Below are 23,268 nucleotides of genomic sequence, written 5' to 3' on the forward strand. Positions count from 1 at the left end.
TATTATAAGTATACGGAATGCCAACACAAACTCACCGATATTACTTTTCCTTCGCCGTTTAACCGAGCTACCAACCCCCGTGATGCGGTAAATTATGGTACCTACGGGCTTTTTCCCGGGTTCGATAATATCACCCTCTCTCTCTCTCTCTCTCTCTCTCTCTCTCTATTTCCAGGGTTCCGACGCTGCGCGCGGCGTGAAAGAATTTTCATACTTATATTGGCAAAAAGAAGGCGGGGGAAAAGAAAAATCACCCGAATCGGACGATTCTATTTTTCTCGATAGTTAAAAATGTCCAGTTTACACAGAAACTGATCGCGTGGACGAGCGTTGGCTCCTGGCTTATATCGTTCGATTTTATTGCCGGACATTATTGCATAAACAAAAACGCGCGAACCTGACAACGTACATCGAAAATTTGATAAATCACTTTTACTCCATGCGGCAGTATTAATACGTGGTTTTCCTCACATCGTTCCCCGCGTCCTTTCTCAAGCTCGTTTATCCCCACGAATCATTGCTTCGATTCAAATCTTGGCACTATTGCGCTTCGATGCCGCGTTTTGATGATACGGGAGAGAAGGACGTGACGCGACCACGAAGTTCGTAGAGCGGTATTTTAATCGAACTGTGGCACGTCTGGTTAGATCATCGCCACCGCATAAGCATAAGCAGAAGCAGAAGCAGAAGCAGCAGCAGCGGCGGCGTAAAGACTAAACAAACACATGGCGAGTGAGGCGAGAGTCGTGAGAAGAGACTCGGATGGGAGGAGGACCGTTTTCTAACCGCCTCGCGGTCAGAAATTTCCCGGTATTCGAACAATTTGAGAGATTTTGAACCGCCGAAAAGTTTTCATCCCGACGCTCTTAGCTCAGCCAGCTAGCCTGGCTACCTGCAACGATCCATTCTGTCGCAAAACCCGGCCTAGAACCCTCGGAGAGGCGAGAGGACCCACGTTTTCACAAAGGTCAAGTTTCCGTTCGGGTAGAATTCTCACCCCCGGAATCCAGCGACGTCTCAAGAATTTCTCCGAGCCCTGAGAAACCGGTAGAATTTTCTCGGTATTCGACGGAAAATTTACGTACGGTGAAAATTTTTAAATAACCACGAGTTCCGTTTCCACGTTTTATCGAGAAAAAAAATAATATATATATTGAACGCTGACCGGAAACGCGGCGACGGATGCTCGGATCCGTCATTCTTGAGGTAGATAAGAACGGAACCGAAACTCTTGTTCAAATTTGACTCTATCGGTCGAGCGATTGCGGGCTGCGGATACGTAGAATTCGAAAATTGTACTCGAAGCGCACTTTGGTAGAACGAACAACGCCCAAGGTATTTTTTCTCCGACCGTGTACACGGATTACCCGGGTGTAAAAGTATTTCGTAAAATTTTACGTCGTTTCACGCTATAGGCGAAGCTATCTTTGCCGTTTAATTGTTTCAACAAACGTCCGTGGCGACGCACTCGTACACAACACTTGCCAGATATGAGTTTGTTATCTCAGTCACACGGTTAGCTGCCTGCTGACGTCTCCAACTTTAACGAGTCAACGTTACGCGATGCAAAATATATATTGCCAGATCCGTAATAATAAATTCTCCGTAAATCGCCTGAAGCGAACTTTCGTCACCAAAGATACCCTTCCGCGACTGTTTTCACGTTTACGAAATTATCATTTCCGATACAGCGATGTTTAAAAAATTCTGTCCCAATCGATCGACTTCGGTCCGTGCAATTGCCAACAACATTTGTCAAATCGTACCCAATTGATCGTCAAGAGTGTAAGATTGATCAAAGAATCGATCGATACCACAGTTGCAAGTACGAGCGAGTGAACGGAGGATGATTGTTCATCTTCGTCAATTGAGCAGAGAACTATCGACGTCGAGCCGTTCGGAAAATCCGCGTTTTCGATCTAACGTCCGTGCTCCGAATGGTCAGGGAACGACTGACCGTGAAGCGATAAGAGACGTTGTCGCATTAGTTGCAATAAAAGTAAGAAACGCTTCGTGTTCGCGTAGCGGGACACAATAAACAGCAACACTTGACCGACTAATAGATTTATTGCCGGACGTTTCAACGGCACGCCGGCATGACGAGGACGGTGAAACAGCTTGGCAGTTATCCCTTGACCGTTTACACTAACACACCAATTTAGTACTCACGCTCTCTTGCCCGACGCACAAATATTTACGAACATAACGCGCAGCTGGAAAAGAAGAAGAAGAAGAAGAAGAAAGAATTCCGCGGTCAATTATTCCGCAACGTTTCTTCATCTCCTTCATTAATCACAATTTTTTTCCTCTTTGCCTCCGTTAGCTCAACGTCACCCCGACGTAACCATTGAACAGACATCGTTCCACGTTTGCACAACATTTTATACAACGATACGATTATTTAAAACGAACGCTGGAGGAGCCGCATGGGAAAATAATGTCAGGTGAAAACTTTGGAAGACTAGATTTCCGTTCTGGCATTCGAATTATTCCCGGGTCGAGGTGCCAAAAATTTGCAATTAGTCCGATTAGCCAACCGGCGGATCGTCTAACTTTGGCAATTGTTCCGGGCCGCGGTGTCCCGGGTAATAATATGTTCCTGGTGACAGGTTTACCGATCTATCTAAACGCTAAAACCAGTCCCCGTATCCAATCTATTCCCGGATTGTGGGGCACTAAGATCCGGCAGTGGTGGAATTATACACACCCGTCTGCGTGGTTCTGCTGAGTGTATTATTGAAACGGGCATTCGGAATCCACGATTCCTGGCAAGTAATCGTTACGAGAACAGAGCGAACTCAGAGCCGGTTAATTTCAGAGTTGTTCGAGCGTTGTCAGCTGCGAAGTTGATTCTAACCAGTGTTGAATGGATTATGTCGACGGGATTGAGGATCTTTCAATTTCAATACCGTGACCATTGACAGCGCACAAGTGAAAATCAGGATAAAAGGATGACGGATCGGAATCTCGTGGTCCCGGAGGAAGAGAATAACGAGTTCGACCGTTAGTCCCGGGGATCAGCAATCGCCGGGGTCCCCTTCTCAAAGACAGAAACGCGGATGAAAGACGCGCATTGGTGGGTAGGTAGGTACGCGTACCCCAAGCCTCTAGTCATCCCTGAAAACCGGTACTTTCACACACGTACCTAAGCTCGTGCGGTTTACAATGCAGAAGTGCAAGCAGGAATTTCACACAGACGGATCTGGGGTACGGTATGGAAAAGACGCGACACCGCGTCCATAAATACCGGAGAAACGCACGTGTGTGCAACGTGCGAGCGAATGATTTTTCCGACCTATGAGGAACAAAACTGCCTGCGTCTTATTCCGCAGACTTTTTTACTACAGAGTCTTTCAACCGTGATCAACGAAACTCCGAAGCACGTTACATTCGGTCGCTTGTATGCTTGGCTGGGTTAGATTCGACTTGTTTTCAAACACCGTAACTAGACCGTTTCATCGTCACTGTTAATTCCTCTTCTCGTTTTCCGTACAATTGGAAAAACTGGACCGAGTACCTGTACTGTGAAACTTTCAAGTTATTCCCAGTTCTGCGTCAAAATATTTTCGACTATCGACGTCCTCTCGACTCGCTGTATTCCATTCAATTTGCCAAATGGATGGTTGTTCGAAGGGTTTCAAGGTTGGCTTGCGGTTTGACTCGTCCAAAGTATGGACAGTTTCGAAGATTCTCACCCACCAACGTTCTACAGACGGTGTTCGGTGTTCGATTCCACGTCGTTCCTCCGCTCTGACAGTTCACGCTGTCCAACTTCGCCAAATTCCAACATCACCGTTATTCACAGTGTACAACCGAGCTTTGCTCTCGGCGTTGATCGTTCTGGTTGAAAACGATGGTGTTGAACGACTTTACGAGTTGTGTATCAGCCTGTAGTCGATGGGCAGAGCCGAGTGGCTCGGGGACAAAAAGATCTTCTACTTCCACTTCTTCTGCTTCTTCTTCTTCTTCTTCTTCTTCTGCTTCTTCTTCTGGTTCTCCATATCCCCGTCACATGGAGCGAGCCGTGGAACCGGGTGAAAAAAAGAGGGCGAAACGTGCATGCATGCCTCTGAATGCTCATAGACTCGGGACGGGGTCGCGGCCGGCTTTGTCGAACGTTGAGGCCGCCCTCTCCTCTCCTCTCCTCCTCTGCGCCTCTTTTGTCGCGAAGCAACAAAGAGCGAAGAATACATCCTATCCTTGAAATGTGGAGCACAGCTGCCGGTTATAAGCCTCGATTCCTCGGCTGATCCTCGGGCAGAGTCAGTGCGCCGTGTCTTCCCGATTGATACGAGCGCGTCCGTCTTCAGAGGCGCAGATTTTCCAACGGTGTCCGACCGGAAGTCGGTTTCATAAAATTCGGACCAAGTATGGAAGTCGGGAAGCCGTCGAAGCCGCCGAGGCTCGCACACCGCGACTACTTGATTCGACGGCTGGCATTCTAATGAGGAAATAACCGTTTAGGTGATGTTTTATCCATGCCGCTGTTGGCTCATACCCTCAGCTTCTACGCTGCATATGTGCCCGCCGCCGCAACGACCAACGACTACAATTATCGTCACATTGCGCAATAACGCGTGCGTTCGTTTTGACACGCCTTATTTTTCATTCGCAATAAGCGCGAAATTGCGTGGGTAGCTAAATAAAATACGTCTCGTCCTCGGTCCGATTAATTTTTCATTTACTCGTCAAATTACTAATTACTAACAGTATGATAATATCAACCCGTCGCATCCGTACCTAACATGTGTTTCAATTCGATATTTTCAACTCTCCAGTGCGGTTTATTTCCACATGACAGAAACCGCCGGAAGATTAGCCGATCGATCGCCGGCTAATTCGCTGTAGTCTGATTTTTTTTCACCGTTGCAACATTTTCGTCTCTTCTTCTTCTTTTTTTTTTTTTTTTTTACGCTTCAAACTAGCAACGAGGAGAATTAACTCCGCTGGGAATGGGGATTATACCTGTGTCTGTGTAAAATGTATCTATATACGATCGTTCGATCCTCCTGTACATGCATACTTATATATGTGTATGCATATACACGTCAATTTCATCCGACGGTACTCGACGGACCGCAGAGTTTCCGTTATGTATCGGTTTTCGAGGGTGAAGAATAAAAGAGAAAATAGAAATTAATATGGCTGAATAATCAATTTTAAATGTTCTCTTAATCAATACAGGGAATAATAATTTTGTCATTAATCTATTTTCAATATCGTCGAATAATTTTACACGCAAAGGAAATCTTTCCGAATTACATCGATTGGTTAGGTACGTCGTGTTTCATGTTTTATACGTCGCTTATACATTTAATCATGTAACGACGATAGGAGGAACAAAATAAAAATTAAATAAAAACAAACTCAATGACGGTTGTACGCGAAGCTCGACGAGAAACCGGAAGAAGCGCGTGATGCTGTACGGGTTAAAATTTCGAGTTATTCATTTATTCATATTTTCATTATTCTTCCGTACCGTTGGGGAAAAATAATGAAAAAATTCCAGCTTTGAAGTATGCGTAACGCCTATATACACACACACATATATATATACACAGAGAGGATGAGAAGCTTATCGGAATGCGTTACATCGTTCGTCGTGTCTCTCTCATCCCCATCCTCTCTCTCTACCTTTCTCTTTATCTCTCGCGCAAAATTGATTGAGAAAAAAAAAAAAAATCAAAATTTGATGGGATCTTTACAAAATTACAGGATCGAATTTAGGGTGTTCAATTCGATTCGATTCAATTCGATTCGACGTCGATCGGTAGAGATATTTTGTCATCAACGAAACGGTGCTCGTTTTGAGTTTTTCAAATCGACTTTATTACTGTCTCCGAAACGTTTTTTTCGCCGGACTTTCCCAACGGCGAGACATTGTCGTCCGACCTCGTCGCGTCACGTAAAACGTCGGAATTTCGTCGCCTTCGGCCTCTCGGAGGGCGAGGTTATAAATCTCTCTCCTCTACGGTCTAGCCGAGTTCACCGGGCTCTTAGGATCCGGGGATGAAATTAATTCCCAGATAAGATACCGCCACAATTAAACACACCGACGTCTAATTTAAATCCCATAACCCAACCGAACCACCCCCCCCCCCTCTCGCCCCCATCCCACCCTCTCCCCTCCCCGCCCCTTTACTTTCTCATTCCCTGACTGGAAATGCCGCCGTTTTAAGGAACCCTCGGCTTGCTTCTGGCACCTATAAACACCTGTCAAACAAGTCGGCGACTGTCGGTGCGGTTTAATCGTCGCTATCACACGTCGCGATTCAAGTTATCGTCTACGACATCCACCGGCGTCGAGTCACAAGCTTACGTATATCAACGAATTCCTTTTGCAAATAATCCAGAAATTCCCCGGACAAATTAATTAACCCAAATGTTTGCCCACGAATTATCTGCCGGGTGAATTATCATCAAGGGGTGAGAAATTAATCTGTACAAAAACTGTGAAATACAAACTTTGACACTATAAATTTCCATGCGCGTACCTAAGTTCAATTGTTTTTTTTTTCTTTTTTTCTTCATTATTCGCCGATGATTTGTCAATATAATTAACAAGAAGAGGAATAAAGAGGGGAAAAAAAAAAAAAAATATGTCCACGTTTTTCAATGAAATTATTTACAATGATTTGTCAACTTGTCGGTCATTATTCTTATCTGGTACGTAGATTTACAAATAGGAAAAAATAAACGAATAAAAAGCTGCGTGTTCCTTTTGCGAAGAGAGGCTCGTTTTAATTGACTCCATTTGTTGATCAACCCTCCCCCCCTCCCCCCTCCTCCTCCTTCCCTTATCTCGTATACACAGTGTAAACGAAAATCTTTTGATCATCCGCGAACTCGCGGATATGCGTAAGGAAATGAGAAGAGAGAGAAAAAAAAAATGTACAAATTCACAGAGAGAAAGAAGTAGGGAACAAAAGGAACGCCACTGTAAAAACAAAACGATAGCACAGGTGGAACAAAGTAGAGCGAGAAAATAGCCCCGAAGAGAAAATAAATAAAAAAAAATAAATAAATAAATAAAAAAACAAACGATCAACAATAATGAAAAGCAAAAGAGGAAAAAAAAAAAAAAAAAAAGTGGAAGAGAACGTCGAAGCGAAGAAGAATTAAACTTTGGCGAGATTGCGAGCCGGCCGAAAATCGTACGCGTGTGTATCCGCGGCTTATACGTACCTGTATACATACATGCATACATACATATATATATATATATGTGTATATATATAGTATAAATACATACTATACATATGTATACAGGGGCAGAAAAACCGAAACGGCGTCAAGCCTCAGGCCGGAAAAGCACTCGGCGTCGGCGATCCGGCAGCTCGCAACTTTTGTTCTTTATTTTGCTTGGTCGTTTTTTGTTGCTTCTCTTCCTCCTTCACTCTCTCTCTCTCTCTCTCTCTCTCTCTCTCTCTCGTATTTTCATCCCCTGGGGACGAACGGCTGCTACCTTAGCCTTATTATTTCCCCGCGCTTTGACCGACTCGCACACTCGCCTCTCGATTCCCCGTGACAGTCTGTATTTTCATTGTCACCCAAGGGGCACACAATTCGAAATTCGAATATAGTACAGGTTACGTGTGAAAAATCACTGCGGAATCCGCATCGATACCGTCACCCCGTCATCGAGGGGTCAGATTCTTTCTTCATATACTTATAAACTCGTTCGTTTATAATAATCATTCGCTTACCGCATCGCAATTATACCAAGGTGGCTACGCAATTTATCATTACATAACATAATTTTCTGCATTTTCATCTCCGCACAATGCTGCGCTATAGGTCCAAGTATACGTATTATTTGAATACGCGATGCAATATTCCCTGGGACGATACGTATATACACATATATATATACACACACACGTATAATGGTGTATCGTGTACCGAGATATGAAGAATTATCGCCCACCTCTTCCTTCCATTTTTCCTCTTCCTTCCCTTCCACCCTTTTCTTTCTTCCTTTCTGCACGACGCTCTTTATCCTGCAGAATTTTCTTACAGACATCATAATAATTCCTTTGCAGGTGCGGAGAGGGGTGGGGGGGGGTGGGTGGAGGTGGAAGGGGATGGATACAAAAGGTCCGAGGGCCGTTCTCTAGCTCTGGCCTGACACTAACCACCGTTATAGGCTTTTCTTGCAGGGGTGGGTTGCTGTATTGTATATAGAAGAAAGAGAGCAAAAGCCTCGCAAATTGGCGAACTTTCACTGCTGCAACTTTTCCCGTGTGTGTCTACCTTTTGTGTTGTATGTATTTGTCTGCTCGTGCTCGCTCTTTCGCTTTTGGCTCTGTCAAATATATTTATAAGTATTAAGGAAGTATTATTATCCAATATATACACACACGTATATATATATATATATATACATATATCATGTGGTGTAGTCCAAACGAACGTGAACGAGTTTTGACCCCGATCTCCGCCGAATTGGTCGCCGATTTACTTCCTACTTCTACTCCACCAAATATACATTTTCTAATTTTTTCAAATCTTCTCCACCCACCGTTTAGAAGTATGTATTTTAGATCTCATCTTCCGCGATGCGAGAATTGTACGTTTGGGAAAAAGTTGCGAAGGGGGAAAAAACTGTGTGTGTTCTTTTTTCGAACGGGTCGAAAATAATTTTTTCAGAATTTTTCGGAAATCGTGAGTCATCATTTTCAACGAAAAGCGCACAGAAATTGATTTTTCTCGAAAAATACGAAACTTTTTGTAAATATTCTCCAACTGAAGAGAAAACTTTTTTACATCTGACGCAAGAAAAAAAAAAAAAAATATTAAACCTCGTTCACGAACGATTAATTTCGTTCGGTGAGTTCGAGAGGAAAAGAAGAAACTGAAAGCAACGTTCAAACTTCATTCTCCCGAAACTTTTGCTTCACTCAGATTATCACCTCGGACAAGTTTATCGAACATCGCCTCTGCGCATACCGATACAATCACTAATTTACATAAATGGTAAGCTAAAGTCGCTTTCCGTGTTCAATTTTTCAGCAAAGCTTTTAGGTTGGAGTAAAGTGATAAGGGAATAAAAAAAAAAAAATTAAATAAAAAAAACAAATGCAGGTTTTCACGTGTATAAATATTATGTGTCACACGAGTTAAAGCTGGAATTCGCTTATCTCTCGAACGAGCGACTTGCACTTGCATTATACGCGACACGTACTGCTGTGCGATACATCGATATTCGCGTTGCTGTTTGAAATGCCACTGTGTGGACATCACACGATCCCGCACGCCGCATTTTCCTATTGTAGGATGAATTTCTCTATTCCACCATTCTCAATGAGCCGCTCTCTTCACTTCACTTCACTTCAGTTCACCTCACTTCACTTCACTTCTCTTCTCTTCTCTTTTATATCGGATAAAACGCCAGCAATGTGCGTTCGTATTACGGATTTTCTTCTATCGACCCCTATGCCGATCCCCCGTAAAGAAAAGTAAGAATACCAATAGAAAAATTGAAGATAAAACGAGGAAGAATATGAAATACGCATATCTTCATCCCGTTCCCTTGCATCGCCTAACAATGAGCCCGCACTATGTGACATAAAACGAACATTGACAATCAACGCTGTACGTGCATAGCGCGTTGTATTATTATATCCTCCAGAAGCCTACGATGGACAAAACAAATTTATTAACATACGTCGTAATCGTAGATAAATGTATACCGTATAATATACCCATATATGTATAAAACAGTTTGTGTCGCGTTGTTGTCGACAGACGAAAGATATTCTTCCCTCTCACGTGTATAACCTATGACGTCGATTGTCCTCCTGCATTGTGCGTCAAATCCTCCTCCTCCTCCTCCCCCCCCACCCCCCCATCATCCGGCGGTTCAAGGGATAGAAAATAAGATTGCTTTTCACGCTCCGACAAACGGCTCGACTCGGCTCGGCAACTCCTATGCACTTGTATGATTCTTATCGTTCCACGTGGATCCATTCGCGGAGCATCGAAACGTCTCTTACGTGTAATCTCTTCTTCGTTTCACCTTCTCCGTGCAGCGAGAGAATGAAAAGAAAAGAAAAGAAAAAAAAAAAAAAAAAGATAGAGGGAGAAAAGGAAAGGTGAGAGATAGCCTGTGACAAAAATCGTTTCATTTCCGGTTCTCTGTTGTAATATAGGGCTCGTCTCACCACCGCGCTTCATCTTTTGTTCATCCATTTGCCTCCCCCCCCCCCCCCTCCCCACCTTTACCTTTCCCGCAACATTTCTCCCTTGGATATCTTTGCCACTATCCTACTCTGAAGCATCGTTCGAAATTCTCCCGCATGAATGAACAACGGGGCTTAAGGTACCCCGGAGATTTTAAATAACAGATTCTTCTCCACCCCACCCTCGTTTAACAAAAAGCAAACATCAACGAAGAAGCAGAAGAAGAAGAAGAAGAAGAAGAAGAAGAGGAAGAAGAAGCGAATCGAATATAATACGTACATTTTTTTTTTTTTCTCTTCCACTTTCGTCAAAATTCACGTTCAATAAAATGCCAAGGAGAAATAATTTTTCTTCTGTTTGAAAATATACACGTATATTCGTGTACCGCGCGACGCCAACTTCTCTCAGTCTCTCAGTCGACTTATGATATGTTATACGTATCTACCGGCGTGTCTCAAGTGTCGGGAGTCAAGCTAAGTCACCGTTAATTAGGTACACACAGGTGTAGCTTGAACACAAATGGCCCATATTTCGTCAACGTCAGGTTGGGTTAGGCTTACAAATTGGGTATAAATGTGACACGCGTTACGTGTATATGATATACAAATACACGCGTGTACATCGATGCCCCCCCTCCCCCTATAAAATTCACCCAACTTTACAGAGGCTGATTATAGAAAAAAAAAAAAACACAAAACATAAACTTACTTTGTCTCGACGATCGTAATCCAAGTAACTCTACGTACCCCGGTGATGAAACAATTATCTCCTGTGCTTATGCACGAGGAGTTATAATCAGCCGATCTAAAGTTCAATGAATTTCATCAGAATTCATCGATCCTTCGTACGTAAATTGGCGAAACGCGTTCCGCAGTTCTTTAACATCCGGGTGAAAAAATTACCCACGTGGCGATGTTGCTGACTCTATATTCACCAAAGGTTTGGTCGCGCGCGCGCGTGTGTGTGTGTGTGTGTGTGTTTATACATATATCGCACGTACGCGTGGTCAAGTATTGTATACGCACATTCACCCTTCGCGATCGTATGTCTCTGGTATCCCTCTCTGCAGAGGCTAACGAGAGAAGCCTTACAGACGTATGAAACATTGATTTTAAATGAATATCCTCCTCGCGAAGGCGCGAAGACCGGCTTGAGGAGTTGGAGCTGGTTTAAAAAAAAAAAAAACAACAAAACAATGTAAAAAAAAAAATAAAAAAAATACCATCAAAAAAAGGTCGAAATTTTGATTTTGCATTTTTGGTTTCCTTTTTCGATACTATCGCTCGAACGCGGTACAACGAGTAGTTGCACGAATAGCGCGGGGATGCGAAACTTTAAAAAAAAAAAAAAGAAACAGAATGTCCACGACATCTCCCACGTAAGACGCTTGGATAATAAACAGTAGCGTGAAATTGATCATTTTAACGATATAAGGAAATTAATCTCTCCATCTCTCTCTCTCTCTCTCTCTCTCTCTCTCTCTCTCTCTCTCTCTCTCTCTCTCTCTCTTTCTCTCGGGGAATGCGAGGCGGGTGGCGAGGGTTTGGGATTCGGTGAGGGGTTGGCATAGATTATGAGACGGGTGACATTCTCTGACATTTTAGTAATGTCGAGGAGCCGGTTCGCTTCCTCCCCCAGCAACTCCGCCTCATCGTTCGTTGGTATCTATCCTGCCCGAGGGGAAAAAGCACGAGGCGAGTGGTAGTTTCAACCCTACTCTCCGACTGCTAAGGGCACCAACGTACACACACATGCATAATTACGTACGTACGCGAGTATGATACAGAGGAGATAAATGTGTAATAGACGGTTGTAGAATGACACCTGGTAAAATTGTGCGTTCTATACGCACGTTGGATATACATTGCGTCTACGTATTTAGCACACCCTGTGCATTCTCTCGAATGATCATTTTTTTTTTTTTTTTTACCAAAAACCCTGACTTGTCCGTCTTTTCCAATAGTTTCGACTAAAATCTGCTCTTCTTCTTCTCCCCGCGCATGTAGCAATGATAATGTAGTAATTGTATAACGAAGAGCGATTAATAATGGTGTGCATGTTTTTTAAATTTTCAATATATATGTTTACATAATATCTTGGGTGTACGGTAGAACGACAAAATATTGCGTGCATAGGAAGCATCCCGATCCGTCGTCGCAATATTTGAAATTCCGGTCAGCATTTTGGTAAAATACGTATATAATATACACAGACGCATATACATATGTGTATGTGTATATATATATATGTATATAATATTTCCGCTTGGTCGTCAGAACGGTAACGACCGAAATAAATAATAAAATACGGTCCAGCACCTAGATGCGGTACGTGCTCCGACATAATTTCACGCGTTTCGTTGTCCCTTCGCCTGCTAAATTCAGTCTCGTTTCATCCCCGAACGTCAAAAGCTACCTTACAAGGTACTCTATGCTGCAACATGCCCGGCTATAATAGACACAATAGAAGATTAACGTATAAATAATTCTTCACGGCGAGGTCTATTTTTATCTTTTTTTTTCCAATCAACGTAATTTATCACGTACAAGTTTTTTTTTTTATTTTAATATTTTCGCTTTCGTCAGAGTCTGGTTCGACGTTGACTTTGCGCGAAACGTCAACCAGATTTCAACGATCGAATAACATTTTGCATCATACGTACAGGAATTCTGTGCATAGGTGACGGATAAATTTTTGATTCGCCGTATTGAGAACCGCTGCTAGAGTAATTGTTCGACGTATCTGCGGCGATATATAATAAATATGTATTATATAGGGTATAAGTATAGTAACGACGAGGTGCCGCGCTATGCATCGTATAAACACCCACACGTTGATACGACTTCCTAATATTTGTACAGTTTGATTGGAGTCTGTCCCACAGACGGTGATCGCATCCCGTATATTTATGTTTAATTCACGCACATTCGCGCCGATGTTTCACATTTGTTTCGTTGGTAACAGTGATAACGGTGTCCCTATATTACCGCAGAGAACAGACCATACCTAAATTTTTTTCTCATCCAAAAAAATCATTCGACAATCGTTGTGCGTTATTGTTATTTTTTTTTTTTTGATAAATTTCTCGTTGTATTTAAACGAATCGAATGGCATGAATATTTCAAAAATTGAATAAAAATAAATAAAAAAAATAAATATCTTAGCCTACGTGGAAATCGGATTTTTCATTCTCTCGACTCTCGGCTCTCGCTCTAGCGTTTCGAAGAAGTAAAACATCGTGCAGCGACGTGAGGATAAATCGAATCGTTTCGAGGAATCCGTTGAAGAGATAAGCGAGGAAGAGTCGATCGAGAATAAACGGTAACCGTTATACATATGCGAAATGTTTTGAAGCGGAAATAAATTCGCGTCAAGGATTGTGGTTTTTAGGCGAAACGCCGGGAAAAGGTTTCGAAGCTATCGGCACAGCCACCTTACGTCGCGTGCGAGGATCCAAGCCCGCAGCTTTCTTACGGGGAGCTTAAGTTCTCCACGCCCGCGCTGTTGAAAAGGAACGAACGAAACGGAACGGAACGGAACGGAGCGAGACGCGAGAAACGTGGCTCGCTTCTTTATCGACGGAGCGTCAAGACGTCGCTCGCGTCACTCTGTCGGATGAGACCACGGCTTATGAGAGGGAGGGAGGCGATACGAGTATGCGGTAATTCTCATGGCTACATACGCTTCGAGATACAGGGTGCAGGAAAGGGCGCAGTGGCGTCAAAATAGAATATTTTTATTGCATAGAATTGTGTCTAAAAATGTCCCGTAGTTATAGCAATTTATGAACCGTGATACGAGAATTGCGAAACGATCGAAACCGCTTTCGTTGACTCGAAAAAAAAAAAAAAAAACTTGTTCAAGGGTTGCAAATTTTCGTTTCATGAACTTTTACATCATGATAATGTTTTTTTATGACGTAGAAGCGATAGAATTAGATTTGAAAAAAAAAAAAAAACAAATTCGCGTAATTGAAGAAAATAATGACGACAAAATATCTACAAACATGATGTCTGCCTGGTAGTCAAATTTTTCCGAGGAGTTACGCCAGTGAGCTAGGGACGAAGCTTATGCCTGGCGTGGGAGAATCTTCGTGATAAATGTACCCGTATATAATATACATATATGTATGCTATCTCCAAACCGTTTCTGACTCCCGTTTGTCATCCCCTTTTTCTCCTCATTTTTTTTTTGTTTTTTTTTATTTCTTCCTCTTTATTTTTTGTCACATCGTGTAATCCGGCAACATAAAACGACATAAAAAAATGCAACAAAAGAATACGTCCGAGGTGACGGACAAAATGGCAAGTTCGCGTGAAATTGAGTTAAAACCTTTCGTTTGAAATCGAACGATTGCTCGAAAATTGGCCTTAATTCTGTCGACTTCCGAGGTCTTCTCGAAAAGAAGAAATTTGAATTCATTTTTAATCTCTCATGCCGACGACGTATCGACAGTGCATACGAGGCGTGTAAATTACTTCGGGCGTTTTCCGTGAACCTCGTCGCCAAAGAACCCGTGTACAGAAACTGAACAATTTTCAACGTGTGACAAAACACGGCAATAAAAAAAAACACAAGCCTCTGTAAGCCCGTGTAATCTTTCGGCATTTGGCGATGAGTTTCACGGAAAACTCCCGGTAAACAGTAACGAGACCGAGGGAATTAGACCGAAGCGAGTTTGGCAGTACCGGAAATGTGTCTGGAATGAAACCCCGGGTTTCGCTCGTCGCCGCCGAGATTGCGTGTGTGTATCGTCGAAGCACCGCGGGGATGCGATCATGCCCGACATTCTCAGCAACAACAACCGTCCGCAAAGAGGGTCGCGAGTCCCGCTGTTTGAACAGGCGAGAATGCTGCAGGGTTTGTACACGAGGCAAACACGTACGTGCGTAAATATTATATACGTAACAGGATATCTACACGCGTATTCGGCGGTACCTGATGATCCGTGTACACTCCGAGACGGTGATTCTGTCACGGTTGATTTTTTTCGACGATCCGGTTCCGTCGGTAATGCAGATTCAGCTTACAGCGCCACCGCCGGCCGGTCGTGAAATCAGGCTCAATCATTGTAAGCACAACGTAACCCGTGACCGTCGAATCTGGTAATTGACCGCTTCCGTAATCGTTTCGTGTTTCTCTAAAAATTCTAGGCTCGTCTACGATCTCTGTACGGTACAACCTTGTAGAAACACGTCGGTTCGAAGTTAAAATTTGGCGAGACTCTACTGAAACGGATTCTGCGAAAGCGTTACCGATATTCTTAGTTCCTTATCCTCCAACTTTGCAAAGACATTGTAAACCGTCCTTGACCTAAGAATACGAAATTCGACGATCATAGGTTACGTTATATTACGAAAATTGAGTCTGTTTGACGGTCGGCCGACGGTGGCGCTACAGGCTGAATCTGCATTACCAACGTAAGGTAAGTGTACAAGTTATTAACCCTCTCCAAAACATTAACCTTTTTCGGTTCTATCTGTACGATCCTTGGTGCTAAAATCACCAAAAAACAAATTCCGAGTGTCTAACCCTCTAGGAATTTGTCTTAGTCATCGAGAAATTCACAATCCATGCACGTCGTCAATTTATAATTTTGGAAAATAAAAGGGTCGATAATTGTTGTGTATAAGCGTGTCAATAACTGGTACACTTACCTTAACCGACAAGTATAAAAAAAATTAGGCGTCTCGCAATCGGTATCGCTGCGACTAAGTGTACGCAACAACCTTCGCGTATCGTTACTACGATCGCCTGTTATAAATACGCGCAGGTAGTCGTGTATAATTTTCGCGCATGTCGAATCCGCGTCGCGACTTCTCTGCACGTGTGAGATTGCGTGGCATCGATCTTCGCAACCCCGTCGTTACGGCTTATCCCCGGATGGGAATTCCGCACCGCGAATCCCGAGGCCTTCGGGGGCCACCGCAGGATTTCATAGACTGTCGGCCGATCGAGCTGAGCGATGCACCTGCGCCGCTAAAGAGACGAGTAGTTGATTCATTTTCTTACGGCTCGAATCCCCTGGGTACGAACTGTGCTCGGAAAAATATTATAATAATAATAATGATAATAATGATAATAATAATAATAATCGATTTTTGTCAATTTTTTTAAATTTTGGTTATTCAGCAACACACAATGACATTGAAGAAAATTGATATCGGTTGACGATGAGTTTAAAGACACATACAGGTTGATGAATTGGTACTATTTTATTTTTGTTCTTGTAGATTTAAAGGAATTTGATTTGTTGCAGCAAATAATATGTAATCAAAATAACAATTCGGGTTATTTGTTGTTAGTGAAACTGCGTCAATTCGAATCAAGAAAACGTGTTTTTCGCCCTGTTCTCTAAATTCAACAGTTTTTGCTGTGGTTCAAAGCGTATTCCAGACACTTGATATTGGTTGAAACCGACAATTTTCATCGAGATCCAGAACTGTTGAATTTTGATATATTTTTTTTTTTCAACCGTACAAGCTATAAAAATTAACAATACGAACACAATTACTTCATTGCAAAGCATTTGACTGACAGAAATTTCGTTTATAAGGTTCGACGAAACACCGCTACAAGAAATCCAAATTATTTCTCATTATACCGATATCAAATCCAAATGATGATAAAAAAATGTCCCAACTTCCGCAGGTTGAACGCTGCTTTATCCGATAAATGTCTCGTTAGATTTGACAGGAAAATATTTCGACTAGAGTGGGAGAAAAAAAAAAAAAAAAAAACGATCTCGTACAGTAACGCGGAGGGTGAAAACGGAGCGTCTGAATCAATCGCAGGTTACGAGGGTTTATATATAACGAACCTAACCTAACCCAACGCGGACCAGCCTAAACCATAAGCCTGCGAATGATCAGGTTGAGATTATTATACGCGCAGCCTATAATAACGGTATCAATGCCGATCGAAGGGTGGCGCTGAGGTGATCGAGGGGTAAAGACGTCGCAACTTCACAAGGGCGGGATATAAGATCGATGCACGGAGAGAAAGTGGGAATTCTTAGATTGAGCCAACTCCGAGGAAATTCTCACCCTCTCTCCGATTGTTACCTTGTCTTAGTTTCCTCGCTGCCTCAGCGAAAAACCCTTGGTAATCCTCGAAAGCATGAGGCCAAATTAAATCGAACCCGTGGCAATTTTTTTTTTTTTTTTTTTTTTCAACCACCTCGCGGTTAACCCATAATAAATCGAACGATTTTTACAACCACTAAATTCCCCCTGAATCGTACAATTGCTGCGAATTTTTCCGATTTAAAAAATGATACGAGAATATATGATACTACACCGATGTTCTTGTCGTTAATGGAATCAAGGTGCATTAAATTTCAATCTATTAAAATTTTCTTCAACCCTCACGTATTACGGGGGAATCTTTTTACTCGGATGTAAGTTCTGATTAACAGTCTCGAAACTCAAGGGACAAAAATTGGCCCCGAAAGGCGGCAGCGCATTATTTATACAGATATATACCATATATATATATATGTATAGATACAGGTATACAAGTAGACGTAAGATAAGAGAGCTTATTTCCAAATTGTAACAAATGATCTCCTGCCAGGTTGTATCAAGTCTCTCTCCATTTATCCATTTATTCATCCATCCGTAACTCGTAGTTGTCAGATATACGGTACTTTATCCCTCGCGTCATCCTGACTGAATCTACCCGAGCAAAACCAAACGTCGAGACCTCTGTTTTATTTCTTAAAAATTCAATATTGCCTCCTCCTCTCAAAATTCACGATACTCGAAGCCTCGGTTAGCAAGTCTCATTGACAAATTATAATACACGGCTGAGAGAGTTCCGGTCAGTGAAACGATGCACCCTAAAAATGTTGGACAAAATTGGTCGGTCGATTTGAAACGAAGCATCGATATCTCAGCTTTTGCAACTGATTCCGTTTTATTTATTTTTTATTCACTCTGTTCCTAAAATATCTTCGATACTTGAGCATCGCTAATGCAAAAATCGCGAATACGAATATTAAAAAAAAAAAAGAAAAAAGTTTTGTCTCACGCAACGGCAATGCCAGAAAATGTATTGCCGTAATTGATTTTCTACTTACTACAGAAATAAATGCCCTTGCGTTGTCCTGGCATGAAAATAAAAAAAATGAAAATTTCAATCCCTTCGCTGGCCACCGCGGGCTGAACACATCTTATACGAGTAACGTTTTTTTTTCCGTCGGCGACGCTTGCGAGCGTAAGTGAAGAGAGTGAAAATAAGCGATATTTCACTCGGTCGGTAAAGACTGACTATAGCTATCGTCCTCTTAATCTTCGTCTCCGGCAAACCGGGTTTATTATTTACCCCGAAGGATGACGACGCTCGGCGCGAACCGTCGTCGTATATAAATTGGTAAAAGAGAGTGTTTATTTTTCCAACCCCGTGGATGGCGGCCTCGCCTCCTCAGTCATCCCTCACCCGATTTTTCCCTCCCACGTGGGGTCGAGCTGTGCCCCGGTTTGGGTTTCGTAGGATCATTATACAGGCAGGCGGAAAAATCCCGAACCCCTGGGATACCAGCTCCGTTTAGTTTTGCCATTTTATGTATTATATCTAGGTATATATATATATTATATACGAAGAACCGTTTTCCGCCACCCGGGCATGCAGACGACGCGACGCGTCGCGACGCCTCCTTTGCACCGCCGAAACGCCTCGGGCCGTCGACTGCCTCGCTAACGACGGCATTGTCAGCTCCTATCCATTGTGCATATTCTAGTCCTCCGATGAGGAGACGGAGAGCGAGAAAAAGCGAGCGAGAGAGAGAGAGAGGGTGAGAGAAAGCGGAGGGATCCCACTTCGCGCTTTTGCGAATAAAAAAAAAAATGCCGATGTATATATATATATATATATATATATCTCTTCTGCACATGAATCCATGACTTATACGTACTGATATCTAAACATATATATATACATGTACATGTACAGGCGTCAATGTGTGCACACGAATGAATAATTGCGAGCCTCGAGCTATACGGAATTTATTATTATACGCGAACGAGTGTAATTGCACGTTATTGTATCTGATATTATATATCACGACGTCATATATAAACGTATAAAAGTTTCTAGTTGAATCAATTAATTTGCGTTGATAATCATATCTGAAATTAATTTTAGCACCTTTTTGTTTTTCTAAATTCACGATTGCGGATCAATCGATTCGAGGTTTTTATTTATTATTTGCCCTTTATTTTTTTTTTTTTTTTTGTCCCTTCGTTACTCACAAAGATCGCGACGCTTCACCTAACGTACAATCTACTTACGATGTATCTACAGAATTTCAATTAATACACAGCGATAATCATTATAATTTTCATTTATCGCTGCAAGCATTATTCGACCGATAATTGGCTGCCCACGTACCGAAGAGTTCAGGCTAGGGATGAAACGGAGATAAATACCGTCGGTTAAAATTGACGAATCCGAAAAACAGGAACAAAAAAAATAAGACAGAAAATAAATACCCACAACGTACAAGCGACGCGTAAAAGTTCGTGAAAATTAAATATTCGGATTTGAGTTTGTTTGTGTTGTAAAAAAAAACTTTTCCTCTTACTCGTGGTTCAATCTTCTTTACGATAAAAAGCAAGAGAGTGAGGAAGAGGAAGCGAGTTGGATTAGATTTAATTCCCAGATCGTGGCGAATCACGAATTTCACGCGCATTTCGGTTTAAACGCGGTGACACGCGATCTCTTCGTTTAGCTTATACCGACTCCACGCCTCACAGAGGTTCAGATTGCCGGAGGCAATTTGACAAGAAACATATTTCTGCGAACGTAAGGAAAAAGATCTTGTGTCATATTGTTCCAGACAATTCTCGTCGCTTTGTAAAAAAGTTATTTCCTGAATCACGCGATAATTAATTAACATTTCCATAAACCGTACGCGTTTTGCATTAATATTCCACGCTGTTTTTCATTCTTCTCAAACATTTTTCAACAAACATTTACACGTATCACCTGTCGATGTTAAAAATAATTCCGTATAAAACGTACAAGAAAAAAATAATACGTAGAATCGTTATAATCGTAAGTAGAACAGAAACCTGTCGATTTGAATAATAATTTTTCTTAGGGCCCGATTTTTTTAACCTGTTGCAAAATAAAAAAAAAAAAAATTCACCCAGCAATTTTGCCGTGCAGCGAAAGCTCCGAGAGAAATTCTAAACTCCCCTCCGGATCTTTTATCGTGCAAAGAAAAAATAGTAAATCTTTTCTTCGCTGTAAATTTGATTGTAAATTTTCAATTGCTGCACCGAATTTTTAAATTTACAACCAGGCCATATTCACGATAATTTTTAACAGTGTATGAATAAATGCACGACGTTGCCGAGGAATTTCATCGTCATTTTATCGGCCTGCAATACCTCCCGGCATTCAACGATCCTTTCCACCTATAGGCAGGTTAACAACACATGTTCGATATCGGGGCGACCGACCCTGCATGCCATATGCGAACCAAAACCAGCTCTGGACCCTCGGAAAACTCGGAACTGGTCGGGCTACCGAAAAGCCTTTTTTCCGAACTTGCCAAATATCTGTTTTAATTTCGATTCTCTTCCCTCTCTCTCTCTCTTCGCTGCTCTCTGAATTCGTCGAGTTCGAAATCACATTTGTCGGATAATCGAATTTGCGACATCTACCGTTCTTCCAATTTTTTTCTTCCATCCATTCACCTTCGACTGTTTAAATTTTTATCTAACGAGGTAAAAGGCTTCGCGATTTGTCGATGTTTTACGACAATTATTGTCTGTGATTTCGGTCTCTTTTTAAGCTCGTCATAACCGTACAAATTTATCTATACCACGCTTATATTAAAGACGCGAATTTTTACAAAAGCAAGAAATTTCCGTGTATGTCTGTTACAAAAAAAAAAAAAAAAACAAAATCGTTCCCACAATGCAGGATAAACAATGTCTTCTTGGGATCGCAACGATTTTCGAAAAGAATATAACTCGCGAAACGTGAATCTGGACCATCTGCGATCGATAAAGATTTTCTACTATGCAAAGTCGTGTTCGAAATGAAATCCCTCTCAGCTCAGGATATATATACTACATAGATATATATATATATATGTGGTAGAAAGGAATATTCGCGCGCGGATTATCGTCTATACACGTCGGTTTGAAGTAACCCCCGTCTAACCGTCTGGCTTCTGAGAGAGCCGTTGCACCCCTTTGTTCGCACGAAGATATTACGCAGGGTGTAGAGTCCAAAGTTAATCGCGAGGTAAATTTGCCGAATCAAGGAGAAAACGGAGAGATCGCGAGAGACAGAGAGAGAGTGAGAGAGAGAGAGAGACAGAGAGCGAGTAAGAACAAAAAAAAAAAAAAAAATCTGTTACGAAATATGTAATGACGCAAAAAATGAAACTTGGAACTAGTGTGCAAAGGAAAAAGAAGAATTATTAACCGCCCCTCGTGTATGAAAATACAAATTAAGTAGCTGACTCACGTTTTACGCATCCTGGAACACCGACGAGGATGATGACCAAGCAGAACTGGATCAAGCATGATGATCACACAAGGGTAGGGGGGGGTGGGAGGGGGGCCGAAAGAAACTGCACGTTGATGATTTTCCTTTTTTTTTCTTTTTTTTTTTTTTTTTTGTTTTTTAACCCCAGATTCCATCCTTTGTACAAGCGGTATAATTACGTTGCCGTTGTTGTTGTTTAGTATGAATCGAGTCGTTGATTCTTCGATTCGTTCGTAATAACGAACGAAACAGAAATGAAAGCGTACAAGCAAAGGAGCGAACGAACGAACGAACGAACGAATGAAAATGAAAAAAGAAACGCAGCCCAGCGACCGTCGTCGACTGGCGACGGTTGTCAGGGTGAAAATGTCTCAAATCGACGTCACAATACGCTCCTCTCCAACGTACTGAGGTCTCCCCCCCACGTCCTAGCCTTATATAACACCCCCTCCCCTAACTTCCCCTCGTTCCCCTGCGGCGACCCCCTCATCCCCACCCCTTCGTCATCCCGGAATGGTAGGGGATGATGGCTCGGAGGCCGTGGTCCATGCACGCCGCCCTTCCGAAACTCGCTACTTTTCCAGATTCCTCGCCCGCCGTCGTCCACGTTCGTCTTTCGCCACCTTCGCACGCGTTTGGATCGGTCAGACTGTAAAGAACACAATCGCGTCGCGTAATACACGAAACACTGTTTCTACAGGGTGAATTGGAATCAGAATTAAAGTTCGTATCAGCCGATATTTCACCGCCTATATTGTACGGTACGCAGAGATATAATCGATCATAGTTTCGAAATAACGCTGAACCGGTGAAAATTTTCCGATCGGCTATGCGAGGTGGAGGAAAAAGGAGAGAAAAAAAAAAAACAAAACAAAAACGAACGGTATTCGTTGCGCGAATGACCCTAATGAAAATGTTCATGTGTTGAATAATAAAATGTTTCTGAAGAATTCTGCTTGTAATTTATTCCGTCATTTGTTTTGAAAAATTCGATTAAATTTTTCACGCAATCGCGTAATAAATTACGAATGCACAAATTATCAGATATACTGGATTAAAAATTCGTATAGTTCGGCACATAGTTGATTACAGCATTTTTCATTCGGTATATCTGATGATTCGTACTTTCGTAATTTACTGTGCGAATTTTTATGTATAGGTACATATATGTTATCGAATTTTCCAAAATGAATCATGTAATGAATCACACACTGAATTCCTTCAAAATGTTATATGATCTTACACAACTTTATATACCATGACATATATGGGGCATTTTACGTCAAATTTGCAACCCATATACCTCGGACTCCTCGATTTTGAAAATTTTTTAGTATGATGTTGCAGCTGACACGAAAGGGTCTCGGAATTTTTATCAGATTTTTTTTTAGCCACCAGTGAAGTTTACAAAACTTTGAAAACCAATTCCGAAAACGGCGTTTTTAAAAATGTGAAAAAATTCACACTGGTTTTATGATTCTAGATACGATTTTCAAGTATGACACGACAATGGGATCTCGATACTTACGATAATGTTTTCGCAACTTTTTTTTAGTCTTTTCATCTCGGAATTCGGAATTT

General features: G+C 42.0%; 1 long non-coding RNA gene across 1 annotated transcript in view; it reads right to left on the bottom strand.

The window, feature by feature from the left end:
* The window catches only part of LOC124293382, a 43,604-nt gene extending 21,529 nt beyond the window's left edge, over nt 1–22,075 (bottom strand). Inside the window, exon 1 of the long non-coding RNA XR_006903323.1 lies at nt 21,667–22,075. This is a non-coding gene — a long non-coding RNA (uncharacterized LOC124293382). The remainder of the gene's footprint in view (nt 1–21,666) is intronic.
* Nucleotides 22,076–23,268: the final 1,193 nt, after the last annotated feature.

The sequence above is a fragment of the Neodiprion lecontei genome, chromosome 3 (genome assembly GCF_021901455.1).
Source record: "Neodiprion lecontei isolate iyNeoLeco1 chromosome 3, iyNeoLeco1.1, whole genome shotgun sequence".
NCBI classification, from domain to species: Eukaryota; Metazoa; Arthropoda; class Insecta; order Hymenoptera; family Diprionidae; genus Neodiprion; species Neodiprion lecontei.